Source organism: Manis javanica, chromosome 4, assembly GCF_040802235.1.
Source record: "Manis javanica isolate MJ-LG chromosome 4, MJ_LKY, whole genome shotgun sequence".
Lineage (NCBI taxonomy): Eukaryota > Metazoa > Chordata > Mammalia > Pholidota > Manidae > Manis > Manis javanica.
Genome location: NC_133159.1, coordinates 128229363 through 128246807, shown reverse-complemented (window position 1 = coordinate 128246807; position 17445 = coordinate 128229363). Strand labels below are relative to the sequence as shown.

Here is a 17445-nt window from a genome sequence, read left to right as displayed (position 1 = left end):
AGAGGCGTGGAAGTCTTCATCCCCGTCACCCACCTGCCTCTGTGGGGACTCACTGCCTTCCCAGGGGCCATGGGACAAGATGCAGGGCTTGGGAGTCACAGAAGCCTGTGCTCTCTCCGACTCCCCTCCTCTTCCTTCCCTGGGTGACCCCAGCTCCCCACCCCACCAGCCCTTTTCCATCTTGATATTTGCCTCTGAGGCATCTAGCAAAATCTAGGATTGGGGTTGTTGTAAACCAATAGACATACCATTTTCTGTTTTCTCCCTGTCCCATCCTCCCTCTAAGACAATTATCTGCTTAAAAAGGGAAGGGGCAGATAGGAGAAAAAAAAAGATCTAGGCTAATATCTCAAAAAATACTACACTGCCATCCAGACCAGCACAGTGCTGGGTACACAGCAGGGTAATGGATGTGAGGAAAACACTTTTTGTCTGTTATATTCCATTCCATTCCATACATGTCTTATATTCCATTTAAGTGGAATGACTCAGACAAATTATATTAAATATATTTCAAAATAGATGTTATAGAAAACTCCTTCTCTTGGTCAAGTAAATTGATGTTGGTTGTTGTATCTAACAACCTCAGGTCTTCATGGTTTAACAAGGTCCAACAGAGATTTTCCTAGGGAGACAGCTCTCTCTGGAGAATCTCTTCCAAGCAGTGAAGGGTCTAAGCCCTTTTTCTCTTTTGTAGTCCCATGACCTCTATTAAAAGGCAAAATTCAACTGAATAAATTTTAAAGGTCTTACTAGCTTTGTGCAACAATTTGTGAATTGGTTGGCATCCCATCCAGTAGATAGAAAGGAGCTGTACAAAATGAAAGACTTCAATAGGCAGAGGGGGCCTGACAAAGAAGCTACTAGCAAAGAGTGGATTGCCTCAGGCAAGGTCACCTTCCCCTTGGGGGATGGCAGAGGTCTGTCAGGTGGGTCACCTCACTAGTGCTGACCAGGTAGTTCCAGATTGACTTGTCCATGATTCCGTTCCTGGGAGAAGTTGAAACTGCAATTAAGTGAGGTATTAAGTGTGTTAGTATTAGTATGAGTCTCGGTTTGGTCACCTGGAGCTTAGCACAAGTAATTCCATTATGTGCCCATTGTCTTGTTTTTAACACCTCCAAGGTTGCTGTGCAGGAGGAAAGAGAGAAATCAAAGGAAAAATTAACAATCGCCACTCCTGTTCACTGACCGCGGGTGGGAACAGTAACATGGCTAGTGATATTACAGGGGGCTAGCTGTGCAGTTCAGCTGTGTGGCAGAAGAGGAAACTTATAATTTGATGAGCATCAAACCAGTTGCGCTGTACTCCTTTTGAGAATTAAAATGATGTTTGGAAGTGAGCTGAAAGCAGAGCTTTAAAAAGAAACTAATTGTAGACAAAGAAAGAAAGAAAAAAACCCAGGCCAGTCACAATCTCATGTATGAAAATCTTAATGGAAACATTATCAAATTTAATTTAGTGTAATGTTAAAAGAATAATTCACCCAAGACCATGAATACAAAAATGGTTTAATATTATGAAATCTATTAAAAAATTAATTCTACTAATATGTCTCAAGAGAAAAGACTTGGGATCATTGTGATAGTTGCCAACATGACGTTGAAAAATCCAACATCCATTCTGATTTACAAAACCCATCAAACTATCAGTACACAAAGGCGCTTTATTAACATGATGAAAACCTCTGAACTCAACAGACAGCACTGAAATTCTCACCAAAGATGTCCTTGTTAAAGTCAGGGACATGACAGGCATTCTTCTGTCACTACAAAACATTGTTCTGGATGCTCTAGCTATTGCAAAAGATAATAAAATTAAGATTTTTTCCCCCTCCTTTTGTCTCTTTTTTTTTTTTACATAAATAGCAGATGCTGTGAAAATCCATGTACTATGAAAATCCAAGAGAATTAATAAAAAATGATTCAAATATAATGTAATACTATGCAATTTATAAGTGCAAGGTTGATTTATATGCATAGTCAGTGTGTGTGTGTGTGTGTGTACGGTTAAGTTTAGCAAAAGCTCTAGAAGGATATTTTCTAGAAGGAAAAGCTCTGAGGATGGAAATGGCATGAGGGGGTGGTTCTTTCACTTTTTATTCTATATTCCTGTATTATTTAATTTTTTTTTACAATGACTTTGTTACTTTTTCAATCTTGAAAAAATGATAGAAAAAGACACCCATTTGTATTGACAGCAACAAAAGAAAATTCTTGAAATAAAGTTAACAAGATGTGCAAGATCTTTAAAAAGAGAACTTGAGATTTTTACTGAGGGATATAAAAGAATGATTGAGTAAAGACTTAAAATTTCTGACTGATGACTCAGTGTTGCAAAGATGTAAAATCTGTCCAGATAACACATATTCTCATTATACATCATTCAAACAATATAGATACAGCTGCAGTCCTATTTATCCACCATCCAAATCCCATTTCCCAGAGGCGACCACGCATTCAACAAATACTTACATTCAATACCTGTGATATGCTTCACACTCTTCAAGGCTGCGGATACAGCAGTGAATAAAACAAGGTTCCCACTCTTACGGTGTTTGAGGGAAGAAACAGGGAATAAACTAACTCTAGTGATTACGTTTGGGCGTGCTGTCTTCAGGGCCTTGCCCTTGGTCCACCACAAGTGACTGTGAGTGGGGAGGGGTGGGAAGTTAGGACAAAGAAGCCATCACTGCCCACAGACATGGGCATCTCCCGAAAATCTCTCCAATTGGGATTCTCCTCCTCCAGGCCCTGTGTAGGACCCAGGGTCTGTGAGCTTTTCCAGAGCCTACAACAATGTATGAAACCTGGAAAGGATTATTGGCTCCAAAATACAATAAGGAAACCACAAAATAGTGTTTAATTAAATACATATAAACGTAATATTCCAACTTCATGAGTTGTTAACTTCAGCATTCATAAAGCATTTCACACATTTGAAAGTAATCTGTGGAGCTGATTCTCTCACTTCTCAAGAATTCCCAATTATGCACAGATTTCTGGAGAAAAATCAAAGCAAATTGCGAATTAAATGAGTTACTCATAGACGAAATAATTTCAAGAGCAAAATTATAAAAATCCTCTCACTTTTTTTCTCCCAAAGTATATTTAGTGTCGACAGGAGCGCATTTTTATCTGCTTACTTTCCTGGATCTAGGGCTCAGTTATGTTCCCCTGCAGAGTGGTGTTTCTAAAGGTGGCTCATGTGGGTTTTCACTAATAGAATTGTGCAAGGCAGTTGCCTCACTGAGCCCAGCCATCTTTTCATGGAAGGATTCTGTTATCCTACTTTGGCAGTTTGCCGAGGCGGAAGGCGACAGGCCCTTCAGGAGCAGTTTCAAGGGCCTCTTAGAGGGAAAGGATGAGGTGGAACCCCGGTTATGCTCATCTCACTGGCTAGTCACAGGCCAACTCTGACCTTGGAGCCTGGCCCCAAACCTCAGCCTGCTCTGTGGCTTATCCTTGAAGTGGTGAATAACTCCCTGCTGCGTTCTGCTGCCAATTTCTCAATGCTGGCATTTCTGAGAAGAGAATTCCCACTGGTCCAGATGAACAGCTCTGTGAGGCAGCATCTGAAAGCATCCCTTTCCTTCTGACTGTGATGTTCTGTAAGTGTGCTCCTCTCCCTGCTTCAGGAAGCTGGCCAAGGCTCTGAGTCCATCTGTGGGAGCCGCTGCCAGTGACCTTGTCACCTAGAAGAGACCTGAATGAGTAGCAAGAAGCTTCACATGCCAGAGTTATTCCATCCACTTGATTCTCCTTGCTGGGGACCCCTCCAAGCAAGGAAACTTTGCTTTACATCAGAGAACTATTTCAACATTCACACTTCTCAGTTTTCAGACACCAAACCTGAATTTTTAAAGATAAAATATTGCCCTTGAAAATTCATACATGTGCAGTAAAAGTGTAAAAAAACTGCTGGAAACAATAGACAACAAATTTGGGATAATGGTGACTATCTCTTGGTGCTGATGGGAGAGGGTTGCTATAAATTGGTAATGAGTATTATTTTAGATTGGGCACTAGGACACAAGTGTTCATTAGATTACTCTGCTTACTTCTGTTATATCAAATACTTAATAATAAACTTCAAATTACTGTGTCTGCTCCCATGGTGGTTAATTGGATTTATCATTCTCAACACTTGCTGATTCTCCTCCAAACCTCCTTTCAGTCAGTGGTTTTCCCCCTCTCTTTCAAACCTCTTCCAACATCCTCCCCCTTCTCCTTGTTCCTTGAAACTTGATTGACATGCCACCTTCCAAACTTGACATCTGTTCTTGCTAATAACTCTCGCTGCTTGGTGTTCCTCCACTGTTGTCTCTTTATCTCCTGGGAAACTGTGTAGTCTTAAAATATTGCAATGTCTCTTATCTGCCACCTCTTCACTTACCCCATGGAATCACTGAAGTTTAGAGCTAGAACAACTTGAGATTATCTCTTCCAAACTTCTCATTATATAGAAGAAAAAAATGGAAACTTGGGAATTTAGCTTAATCTTCAGCAATGGCAAAGCCAAGATTCTGGATGAGGCTAACAGCTTTCCTCCAAGACTACAAGCCAGGAGAGGCTCTTCGCTTCATCTCTTGGAATACTGCAGAGGTGGAAGGGAGATCGATGGTCCCTGAATCAAGCACAAATATAAGAGGAAAACCCTAGGGAGGTGGAAAGTGGTTAGATGCCTGCCTGTGACCCCCAACAGTCTAGAGCAGAAGAGAGCCAGATGCCAAGAGTAGAGAGAAGCTGCACATGCCCAAGTTATTCCATCTACTTTATTCTCCTTGCTGGGGACCCCTTCATCAAGGACACTTTGTTTCAGAGAACTATTTCAATAGTCACACTTCTCAGTTTTCAAACATTAAGCTTGAATTTTTAAAGATAAAATATTGCCCTTGAAAATACATACGTGTGTCTTTGTTTCTTTCACATTGTTCTGGGAAGATCATTGCACCCCCTACTGCTGCTGTGTGGCAAGAAAACAGCCCACTTAATGCCATCCCAGACCAGTGGAGTGAGAAAGAGGCAGATACAGGGGCACCCAGGCTGGGCACACCCTCTTCCATGAAACAGGAAGTTGCATCAGAGGGAGGCCACTCATGGAAAAGAACAGTTATCTGGGGAGGGGGTTCTGGAAGATTTACTGAGAAACAGTATTGTCTGATTGGGAGAAACAAAAAGGGAATGGTTGTTCTCAGAGAGCACCACCAGAGGCTCTTTGAATTGCCAGCCAAGGCTGTTGGTGGGCCCAAGGACACATGACCTCATAGGGATAAATAATGGAATGGCTGAGGAGGGCAGCCATTGTAAAAGAAAGGTAACAGGCTGAAGAACATGTACCAAAGGAAGCAGAAGCAATGTATCGAAGGAATAAGAATTTATTTATTTATTTATTTTTAATTTTTTAATTAAGGTATCATTGATATATAATCTTATGCTCAGATTTCACATGAGCAACATTGTGGTTACTACATTCCCCCTATTATCAAGTCCCCACCATATACTCCATTATAGTCACTATCCATCAGCATAGTAAGCTTCTCTGTGCTATACTTCTCAAAGGAATAAGAATTTAAAATAAAAATAACAAATATCCTGAGAGAGATGATGGAAGATATTGGAAACATAGGACCAAAAGCAAGCAAAACTGATGAATGAATTCAATGCACATACTGGATATGAAAGCTGGGTGAAATATTGGGTGTGTTGAATAGCAGGCTAGATATAAAGAACAATCGATGAGTGGGGGCCCACTTTTAGGGACTCTCCCAGGAGGCAGCAGAAAGAAAGAATAAAATCTCAGACACAGAGGACTGAAGTAATAAAAAATGGAAAATCTAAGTCATAAGAGGAATTTCACAAGAACTAAAAAAAATGGAGAAGGATGAAATATTTGAAGAAAAAAATGACCAAGAATTCCCAGAAGAGACCTCAAATTGAAAAAAGCTCATATTTAAGAAACAAATGACACCCAACCACACCTAGACATAGAACAGTAAAATTTAAGAATATCAAAGGCAAACAGAAAAGTATTTTTTAATTTAATTTTTATTTTTGAACAGAGAATTCATATCCTTGTTCAAAACATCCAAAAAAAGAGGTGTACAGTGAGAAGTTTGACTTCCATCTCTTCTTTCAACTACCCAGTCCCCACTCCTTCCTTAAAGATAGTCACTTCACTTATTTTTTTGTGTATTTTCCAGATGAATATATTCTTATTTTTCTTCCTTTCTAACCAAAAGGTGGCATATAGACACTGTCCTGCCCCTTACTTTTAATTTTTTGACTTAATATATGTTAGGCTTTATCCTCACATCAATATGTAAAGAATTTCTTTTAATTGCATAATGTTCTATTGTGTGGATATGCCATAATTTATTTACCTGGCTTCTCTTGATGGACATTTGGGATATTTATCATTTTTGAAGTAAATAACTTTGTAAATATCATTTCACATATAGGCAGGTATATCTGTAGGATAACTCCTAGGAAGTGGGATTGCTGGGTCAATCCATTTGTATTTCATTTTCTATGAACTATGTGTGATAACTTTTGCCCATCAATCTATTTAGTTTGTTTTTCCCGATAGGTTTGTAGGAGATTTGTAGGGGGAATAGCCTTTCATACATAACATAGTTTGCAAATATTTTTCCTAGTTTTTCTTTGGCCTTTTGACTTATATTTTTTTTTGTAAATTAAAATTTTTTTACATGTCACATGAATTAATATTTTATTTTATGGCTTCTGGATTTTAAGTCATAGTCATTTTTCCTATTGTAAGGCTATTAGGGAATTCTAAGTTTTCTTCAAATGCTTTTATGGTTTCAATTTTTACATTTTTAACTTTAAGCCTCTTGGAGCTCATATAGTCTGAGGTATAAATCCAGCTTTTTCCCACTTCTGATGGCTGCCCAACTGTCCTCAAATAATTTATCAACTAGTCCATCTTTTCTTCATAGGAAATTTCTGTTCAATTGGTCTGTCTATTCACATGCCTTTACATATTGAGACTTTAAACATGTTTTTACATCTTTTAGAGCTGGTTTCTTCTGATTGTGCTACTTTTTCAATCTTCATAGCTATCTTGTTTATTTTCAATACAACCTTTAGAATCATCTTTTCTAGTTTCAAACAAAATAATAAACTAAATAACAACAAAAACCTAATTAGGATTTTTATTGATACTGCTTTAAATATATAAATTAATGCAGAGAGAATTGATGTCTTTGTGATATTGAGTCTACCTATTAGAAAAACATGGTATACTTTTTCATTTGTTCCAGTCTTTTCTTTTTGTCCTTTAATAGAATTTTAAAGTTTTCTTTAAAAAGGTCTTGAATATTTTTTTTGTTAAGTTCAGTCCCAGGTATTCTGTTATTTTGTTGTTGTTGAAACAGAAAATTCCAAGAGCTTCCAGAGCAAAAGAGGATCACCTACAAGAAACAGTAAGTATGTTGACATCAGACTTCATCAAATGGAAGAATTGAGTAGTATTTTCAAAGGACTTAAGAACAAGAACTTTTAAAATCCTATAATTTTTTATGCATTTTAACTATTATTAAATGTGACCTGAAGTAAAAATATTGTCAGACACATAAATCTCAAAAACTTTACCACATCATGAACTTCTTTGAAACCATTTGTTTACTTTTATTTTAATTATTAGTGGTTGCCCTAGGGATTACAACCAGCATCTTATTTAAAACAATCTAGTTTGGATTGATACTAACTTAATTTCAATAGTCTATAAAATTTTTGCTCAAGTAGATCTTCATTCCATAACTGCTTTTTACTATTATCATCATGCAAATTACATTTTCATAAGCTCATATTATAATTATTGCTTTATGCAGTTGTTTTTAAATCAGAAGAGTTATAACAAAAATATATTTATATACTGTCTTTTATATTTACCTTTACTAGTGTTCTTTATTTCTTCATGTGGATTTGAGTTACTGTCTAATGTCCTTTCATTTCAACCTGAAAGATTCTCTTTAGTATTTCTGGGCAGGTCCGCTAGTGGTGAGTTTCTCCATTTTTTAGAAAATCTTAATTTCTTCTTCACCTTTGAAGGAGAGTTTTGGTGGGTATAGAATTCTTGATTGATGGTTTTCTTCTTTCAATACTTTGAAGATGTCATTCCACTGTCTTCTGCTTCCATGATTTCTGAGAAGTCAGCCATTAATCTTATTGAGAATCCCTTGTACATGATAAATGGTTTTCTCTTTGGTGCTTTCTCTTAGTTTTTCTCTTAGTTTTTCACCAGTTGAGTGATGATATATCTAGGTGTGGCTCTCTTTGAATTATTCTACTTGGAGTTTGTTAAGCTTCTTGGATGTACACATTGATTGTTTTTATCAAATTTGGGGAGTATTTAGTCAGTATTTTTTCAAATATTCTCTATTACCTGAATTTTCTCTTCTTCTTCTGGGACTCCTATTAGGTGCATATTGATACACTTGATGGTGTCCTATAGGTCTGAATCCCTGTTCATTTTTCTTCATTCTCTTTCCATTCTTTTTCTAGATAATCTCTATTAACCTATCTTCAAGTTTGTTGATTGTTTTTTCTGACAGCCCAGATTTGCTATTGAGCTCCTTTAGTGAATTTTTCATTTCAGTAATTGTACTTCTCAACTCCAGAACTTCCATTTGACTCTTTTTTGAAATTTCTATTACTTTTTGTGGTTGATGTTGATATTCTCTATTTGGTAAGACATCACTGTAGTGCTTTCCTTTAGTTCTGTAGACATGGATTCCTTTAGTTCTATAAACATATGTATAATAGCTAATTTAAAGTCTATCTATTGAATTAAACATCTCTGCTCCCACAGGGATATTTTTTTTGTTGGCTGTTTATTGTGATGTGTTATGTGGCATGCTTTTCTGTTTGTAAATTTTTTGTTGAAAATTAGACATTTAAAATAATATATCATAATGACTCAAAATCAGATTCCCTCTTCCCAATATTGTTGTGTCTCATTTTTGTTACTGTTTTCCTTTCACCTTCTCATTGTTTTGTGGATTTCCTGAATTATAGATTCTATATTCCTTGCAGTGTGCAGTCCTTGAATTCTCTGCCATTTCCCCACCCCCCTTTTTTTTAGTTCTTAGTTTTAAGTCTGATTTCCTGGAGTTCACTCCTAGTTCACTGTAATTTCCTGGTGAGCCAATGATCAGTCTGAAGATTCCCCTAAATGTCTTCTGCATATGTCTCGACCCTTTGACAAGGATCTGTGTCTGAATGCACTCACTCATACTTCAGGTAGTTTACAAAGCAGTCTTAGATTTCACTTCCTGAGTGTGCAGAGCCTGAAGATCAGCCAGAGGTGAGTAACTGGAGCCTACTTCTAAGATCTTTCTAGGGTCTTCTTCTAAGGTCTTTCCCAGTACCATGTGTCAGCCTTCTAGATCCCCCGGAATATATTGGAGCTTTACAAAGTTTCCTGTGGTTTCTAGTTCTCCAGTGCTTACTTTTCAACTTTGGTTGTTGTTGGCCAGGCTCTTGTTTGCTCCAACCAAAATCATAACCTTAGACAGCTGAGATATTTCCAGGAGATTGCTATTTTTTTTAATAATGCCCTATGGGGAGTTTTTATATTCTCCCTGAGCTGAGCTGTGAGTCAAATTAAATAGCCACAAACACCTTGGGAATGGAGATTTTCCAGGTAGCTTCGAGTATGGACAAAATATTGACTGTGTTGTTGGTATGGGGCTTTTAACAGAGCTCCAAAAGAGGTCAGTCTTCTCCATTTGCTTTGAAACTGCTGATTTTTCATGGCTATTGGGCCTCCAAGCTGGGAAGGGAGAGAGGACAAGAATAGCCCCAAGTTAATATTTGACAGACACTACTGTCTTATTGAAGTTCAGCAGTTTATCTTGGATAGATGATTTTCAGTTCATTCAGTGGCTTTGGTATATTTCCAGAGTTCTGAAATGGTTGATTTTATTTGTTTTTCCAGTATGAAGCAATGAGGTATAGAAATTAGATGGGAGAACATATCTTAGAAAAGTGTATGTTACCTAAATTAGCAATATATACACCCCCACCCCCCACAAAAACGATTTACATTACAGATAATTCAGAAGTAAAGCATGGCTTGGGAGGGAAATGAGGAGGAAAGACTGGAAGTTGATAGAAGTATGCTAATATATCTGTTCTGTTTAAGGAAACATATAGCTCTGTTGAGCTGAAGAAATTGACAGGGGAAAGTATAAACAAGTAAGAGTCATAAGTTAGGGTTAACAACAAGAAGGGTATAAATGGAATGTATTATTTTCTACAGAATAATTTGATCTTGTCAATCCAAACTTTTCAAATGAAGAAGGGAATTTTGAACTATTCTAAGGATAGAAAGGAGAAAATTCTGTAAATATGAAAATACAAAATAAGATAGCAAAAATGAATCCTAAAATAGCATTAATAAAAAATAAATGAGGATGAATTGAACTTACAAATCAAAATAGAGAGACTCTCTGATTGGATATAAAAATAAGATACAATACTATATTGTTAGCAAGAGATCATTTAAGCAAAACTAGAAAATAAAGGTTGAAAAGTCCTGGCACATATAAAAAAAGAAAGAACTCCAGGGTAGCAACTTTAACATTAGAAGAAGAAAAAAAGAATTTATGGTGAAAAATGACATAGAGGACAAATAGAGATGTCATATGCTAATAAGGAATAATAAATCAAGAAGAAATAACAATCATAGACATATATGTACACAGCAATATAGCCTCAAAATATAAAGAGCAACATATAGCTAGAATGGGGAAATGGATATATCAACAATTATATTTGGAGATTTTAACATGACTCTTTCAGGATATGATACATCAAACAGACCAAAAATTAACAGAATAGAATATTTGACTAATAGAATCAATAATTTGAACTAAAATATGTGTACACACACACACACACACCTCTGTACCTAACAAGTAAAGGAAATCTCCACAAATTACAAAGGATAATATTGGTTTCATTTTCCAACATAAGGAAATGAAGTTAGGATTTAATTTTAAAAAAGACTTTAAAATTCCATATACCTAGGAAAAAATTTAAATAGCCGTTAGCTAAAGAGGAAATGATAAGGGAAATTATGAAACACTTAGAATTAAACTACAGTGCCACAGTTTATGGTGAATTACAATGTCAAAATTTGTATGAAAGCAAATCTTTTGGAGTATAAGGACAATTAAAATTTTTAGCTACATTTATTGGAAAATGAGAAATCCTGAAAACAAAACAGGTAAGTAGGTAACCCAAGAAGGAGAAAAAGTCTACAAAGTGAACTCACAGAAATGAGAAGGAAATAACAAAGATAATGGCAGAAATGAAAAGAAAGAGCAAGAACAATGGATAAAATTAATAAAACCCAAAACAAGTCCTTTGAAGAGACTAAACACAAACCTCTGATAAAAGTAACTAAGTAAAAAAGACTGTGTTCAGCTGAGCATGGCTTTTTTTTTTTTTTTGCTTATGCTAGTCAACTTCTGGTTGCAAGATGGCTGTTTCTTCTCAAGGGAAAGGTACCACCTACAAGGAAATCTGGGAAAGTAAGCATTTTACTTGAACACGGTTGCTACCAGGAACACAATTTGGATAAGGAGGAGAAAAGAATGGATATAGGGTAAACAAGCAGCAGTTTCTGCCTAAGCAACTATACACCAATGTTTTTTAAAACTTGGGTAAAAAGGATAAATCTCCTAAAAAATGTAAAATTTCATATGATAAAGAGCAAAGTGTATAAACACTTGTATATATAAAGTTGTTTTTGTGTACAAGAGAGCTTGTTTTGTTGATCTTCAGTTTTAAATATTTGTTGAACAGATAAGCCTTATTTTATACAAATTCTTCTATAAAAAAGAAAGAATAAAAGCTGCTTTACTTATTTTATGAGGTTAGTATAATCATACTGACAAAGGAAAAGTGAAAGAAAATAATACAAAGTGAACATTAATGCAAAAATCTTAAATAAAATATTGGCTAGCCAAATCCAACAGTGTATTTTAAAAAACATAATCAGGATTGAACAGGGGTTATATAAGAATTTATGGTTATTTAAAAATAAAAAATACATTGATGAAAAATTCACCACACAAAGAGAGGAAAAATTAAATGATCTTCTCAAAAGATGCAGGAAATTCTTGACAAAGTTTATCATGAAAATATTATGAAAACTAGGAACAAAAGGGAACTTCTTTAACTCAATAAAAGCTTTAGCAAATATCATAAAACTTTAGATGCATTCTTTTTAAGGTCTGGGACAAAATAAAAATGGTTACTTTACCACTACTATTCAGTATGGTATTAGAAGTCCTTGCTAACACACCACGACTGTGGACATCACCACCACCACCACAACCAATAACAAAAAGTTCAAGGGCCAACAGGATAAAGACAAAATTGTTATTATTGGGAGATGATATGCTCATTTACATAGTAAACCCACTTGAATCAAGAGGCATAGAACTAAAACTCCAGCAAGATAACTGGAGATTGTGTCCAGCATACGAAACTCAAAAGGTTTTATTTTGATTAGCAATAGTTGATAACCAATTAGAAAAAAATAAGAGAAAGTAAAATAACCTTCAAAACAGCATGAAAAACTATCAAGTATTTTGGACCTTACATAATGAAAACTACATCAGATCTTTTGGAGTAAAATTTAAAACTCTATGAAATGACATGAAGAAGACCTGAATAAATGGAGAGATACACTACCTTCATGAATAAGATGACTTGACATTGTAAAGATGCCAAATTCCTCCAAATTATTGTACAAATTCAATGAAATTCCAATAAAGTTCTGGACCATTTTGAGGGATGGTGACAGACTCACTCTAAAATTTCTAAGGGAAAATAAAGCTTAAAGAAGAAAAACAAAGAGAAAGGATTCACCTTATCAAACCCTGAGACATATTACTAAGCCAACTGCTAAAAAGAGTGTGATATTAGTGCATAAACAAATAGATTGATGAACCTAAATAAATAACTTTGAAGCAGATCTAGGTATTCAGAGGTAATACCATACATCCAGAGGTAGTGGAGGAAGGGCGGATTATTTAGCCTATGGTATTTTAAAACTTGGCTAGATGGAGAAATATAAAGGTGAATCCCTATCTTAAACATATGTGAAGGAAACCTTAAATGAATTAAAGATCTAAATGTAGGAGACTAAAATTATAAAGTTAATACTGGAAAATGTAGGACATATCTTTTTAACCTGGAAGTGGGAGGTAGTAAGAGAGATTCTTAAATAAGATGCTCAAAAAGAAAAAAAAAATGTAAGGGGAAAAATATTTAAAGTCTGATTTTATCAAAATCAAGGATCCCTGTTCAGAAAAGCATACCAGAGACAAAGTTAACAGATGGGTGACAGATTGGACAAAGATATTTCCAGCATGAAAACCAATAAAGTACTAATATCTAAAAAACACAGGACACTTGTAAAACAAGGAAAAGAAAGAAAGACAAATAGAAAACCAAACAAAGGATATTGTGGGAATATGAGCTGTAAGCTTCAAAATGCTTTGATTAAAAATGTAACCTTGGTTAAAATTGTGGTCTGAATCAGAGGCCACAAATCACAATTAGAAAACCTTGGAAGGAAAATAATTTAGAAAATGCAAGTCATTATCTTTGCTCACAACCCTGGAGCTAGATCCAGCAAGACTGTGAATCCCCTGAATCCTGTCATTTTCCAAAATGTTTAAACTCCTCTCACGGTGAAGAATGGCTCTTCTAGGCCTACAATTGCTGGGGTCTTGCTAAATCTTTTGGTAGCTCGCGAGAGAAGGAACAGCTGTTTTGCTAAATGAAGGAGGGAGCTCCCCTCCTCCAGAAGAAGAATCTTAACCCATCTTAGACCCAAAGAATCAGTGTTGAGAATCCTACTCTTGGTCCCAGAACTCTCAGCATCAAGAGCCAAATTCACACAGAGACAGATCCTTCTGCCCATTAGATGTGCCTCTTTTTTTTAAACAAATTTTAGATAGTGTTGAAATACACATAACATAAAATTTGCCATCTTAACCATTTTTCAGTGTACAGCTCAGTGGCGCTAAATACATTCACATTGCTGTGCTGTGTGACCTGTCTTCAGAACTCCTTTCATCTGGTAAAATTAAAACTCTACACCTATTGAACAACGACTTTCCTCTTCCCCCTTCCTCAGCCCTTCATCACCATCATTCTATTTCTGTCTCTATGAATTTGACTATTCTAGGTGCTTCATGTAAGTGGAATCATACAGCATTTGTGTTTTTGTGACTGCCTTATTTCAGTTTGCATAATGTCCTCAAAGTTCATCCATGTTGGAGCATGTGTCCTCCTTTTTAAGATCAAATAATACTCTGTTTATATATATACACATTGTGTTTATCCATTCACCTGTTGATCAGTACTTGGATTGCTTCCACCTTTTGCCTGTTGTGAATGACGCTGCTGTGAATGTGGGTGTACAAATATCTGCTTTCAATTCTTTTGGGTGTATACCCAGAAGTGGAGTTGCTGGGTAATATGATAATTCTGTTTTAATTTCTTTGAGGAACTGCCATACTGTTTTTCATGGAGGCTGCACCGTTTTTCACTTCACCAACAGTGCACAAAGGTTCCTAGTTTCTTCACATCTTTGTCAACACTTGTTATTTTTTGTTCCTTGGAGTTTTTTTTTTTTTGTCAATAGCAGCCATCCTAATGGGTGTGAGATGGTAACTCATTATAGTTTTGGTTTGCATTTGCCTAATGATAATTGGTGTGGGGCATCTTTTCACATTTGTTGGTTATCTATATGTCTTCTTTGGAAAAATCTTTATTCAAGTCCTTTGCCTGTATTTTAAGTTGGGTTGTTGTTTTTGTCGTTAACTTATAGGAGTTCTTTATATATTCTGGATATTAATCCCTTGTCAGATGTATGATTTACAAATATTCTCTCCCGTTCCGTAGGTTGCCTTTGATGTCAGACCTGCCTCTCTGTGGTCTTTGTCCTCCACCTGCGAATCCCATCACTTGTGTCTGCGGGTGGTGATCACAGCGGTGTTGGGAGGCCCCAGTTTGATTGTATTAATGGCACCCGGTGGCTGTTCTCTCTCAGGTCACCCTTACTTAGATTCCTTTGGTGGCAATGAGACAAAGATTTCTGGGCACCAATTAACAAAGAAGAGTTCATTTTTTAAAGATTCCTTTGTTTTCTAAATGCCTCCTTAGTGCTTATCTAAGACGACGCTAAGGAAAAGTCATATATTACCCACACCACCTCTGGCTGTCTATGGCAGGAAGGATTTCTTCAACTGTCTAAGCATCCTGAGCCCCTGAGTTGGTCTGGTTCACTAGTCCCACGGACAGAAGCAGACAGGTTTGTTCGCTGCTCCAGCTGGGCTCTCAGGCAAGGCGGCAGCTGCTGTGGAGGCGGAAGGTATTCCGATCCTCTCACGACTGTCCTTGGAAATGATGGGACCCTGCTGCCATGCATTTCAGGCTCTCCGGCCTCATTCCCGGCGGGTTCAGTGCTGACATCCAGTCATGGCTCTCTCACCTAATTCACCTCCTCTGGGGCCAACTTCTCCCTATTCAACAACAGAAACCTAGAAAGGCAGTTGGCACAATCCCTAATAAAAGAGGCTTTCAACAGAAGCACGTGTTAGAGTCCCTCTTTCCCAGAAGTCCAATCTCTTTCTGGGAAAAAGGTACACAGATTTTGACATATCTTAGCAAGAACAACAGAAAGAGGCACTGTTTACTGATGTCATCTGCTTCCAGACAGAAAGGAAGACAATGAATCAGGGTGCTATTAGAAGATCTCAGGATTTTCTTGATGGTCTCCTGTGACGAATCCTCTCATCCTTTTCCATTGGTAACAGGGCCCAGTAAATGCCTGGTGACATCAGACTGATTTGTAAATGCTTGCGAGGCCCTTTCTGCAGACACCAGATATGAATTGGTGAGATTCAGGCAGCCAGGGTTGGAAGGGGTGGCGGCTGAGGAGCAGGCGGTGAGGATGTGAAACTGGTGGTATTACTGCGGCTCCGACTCCATGCGGCCCCCATCAGTCCTAGGAAATCCAGTGGAACATGCAGTCATTTCTCCTGTTTCTCTCACACTTAAACCAACTCCCATCCACCTGACCAAGACTCAAGCAGCATTAGAGTAGCCTGTCTCCTCAGGAAGAAATACCTGGGCTGCTCTGGGGCTGGCAGGGCTGGTGGCCAGGTTTCTTAGGCAAACCTTTGCAGCCAGCTCTTTTCCCAGGCCCTCTCTTGGAGGCATCCTATCTCTTACTCAAAACCAGCTCAGCAATGGCACCTGATCATCTGGGTTTTTGTTTTTGTTTTGTAGTTCCAAGTTCCGAGCCTAAAGGGTCTTCAGGGAGCCAGCCTCACCCTGAACAGGAGCTTTAGGAAGGGCACGGGACCACGTTTGCCTAGCCATGTAGACCAGTTTTCTGGTGGCATGCTTCTGAACTGCTGGTGGAATCCCTCAGTCCCTCCAGGTCCTGTTTTGCTCTCAGAAGCCCTCTGCAACCCCATGCAGAGGTAGAAAATGACTTCTCAGGCTGGAGAGGGTGCCCCACCCCCTGCAAAGGGCAGAGGTGATGCAGGAGGCCAAGGCTGCCGCCGGTGCTGACATGAACTTCTGGGAAAGAATGGAAAGTTGGATGCTACTAGGAAGGAGTTTCTGCACTGAAGGTGCCTTCCCAGGCCTCCCCCTTCCACAGGGAGTCCATGCTGGAGTGTCCGCCCTTAGGCACGTAATGCCAACTCCCCACAGAGTGCCGTCGGGTTCATCCCTCCAGCCCCAGGGCCCTGGCTTTGAGGATGGGGGGGGTTAACCTCAGGCTGGGGCTTGGGGGTCAATGTGGCCATACTGCACACAGACCAGGGGCTTAGTGCCAGATTCAAGGAAGGAAATGAACATTCATTCAATGCCCAGCATCCCTTGGGGCCTAGAATGCCATAACTATTCTGCCAGTAGAGACGGGCCAAGGTAGAGTGACTAGGGCTCAGAGGAGGGAATCATGTCACAGTCAAATAGCACAAATTTGGAAGATCATGGAGGCCAAGCCCTCGCTTTTCAGACTTGGAAACCAAAACCTGTTGGGGTAAGTAAGTGATTTACTCAAGGGGTCACATCTTGACTTCTGTAGTAGAACACACTTCACTAAATCATTTTCCTATCCACAGATTCCCAGGACTGAAAAGAACTTCAGTCCAGTCCAGGCTCATATCTCCAGACCATTTCCAACCAGGCTTGAAAAGAGAATAAAGTTTCTGAATATATCATAGCTATGGAAAAGGCTCAGGATATTGGGACTGTCTTCTGCGCTGCCCTACAACACAATTATCACCAAACAGTGATGCCCCTGCTCTCAGGGACAGTCAGCAATTGTAGCAGGAGAGAGGCAGGATGAGGAGTTACGTCTTTGCTGTACAGTCTGTAATT

The 17445-nt window shown here is 38.0% G+C and overlaps 1 protein-coding gene across 4 annotated transcripts in view; it reads right to left on the bottom strand.

Annotated features, from left to right (window-relative positions):
- Positions 1-1489: 1489 nt before the first annotated feature.
- MFSD6L (major facilitator superfamily domain containing 6 like) overlaps positions 1490-17445 on the bottom strand; it is a 32286-nt gene continuing 16330 nt past the window's right edge. For 2 of the 4 annotated variants that reach the window (XM_073234836.1, XM_017645822.3), the window contains one exon: positions 1490-3695. The gene's annotated coding sequence lies outside the window, so the exon portion shown is untranslated. Of the gene's footprint in view, positions 3696-7909; positions 16058-17445 lie in introns of those variants that run through there. The other 2 variants (XM_073234835.1, XM_017645824.3) reach the window with 2 other exon arrangements.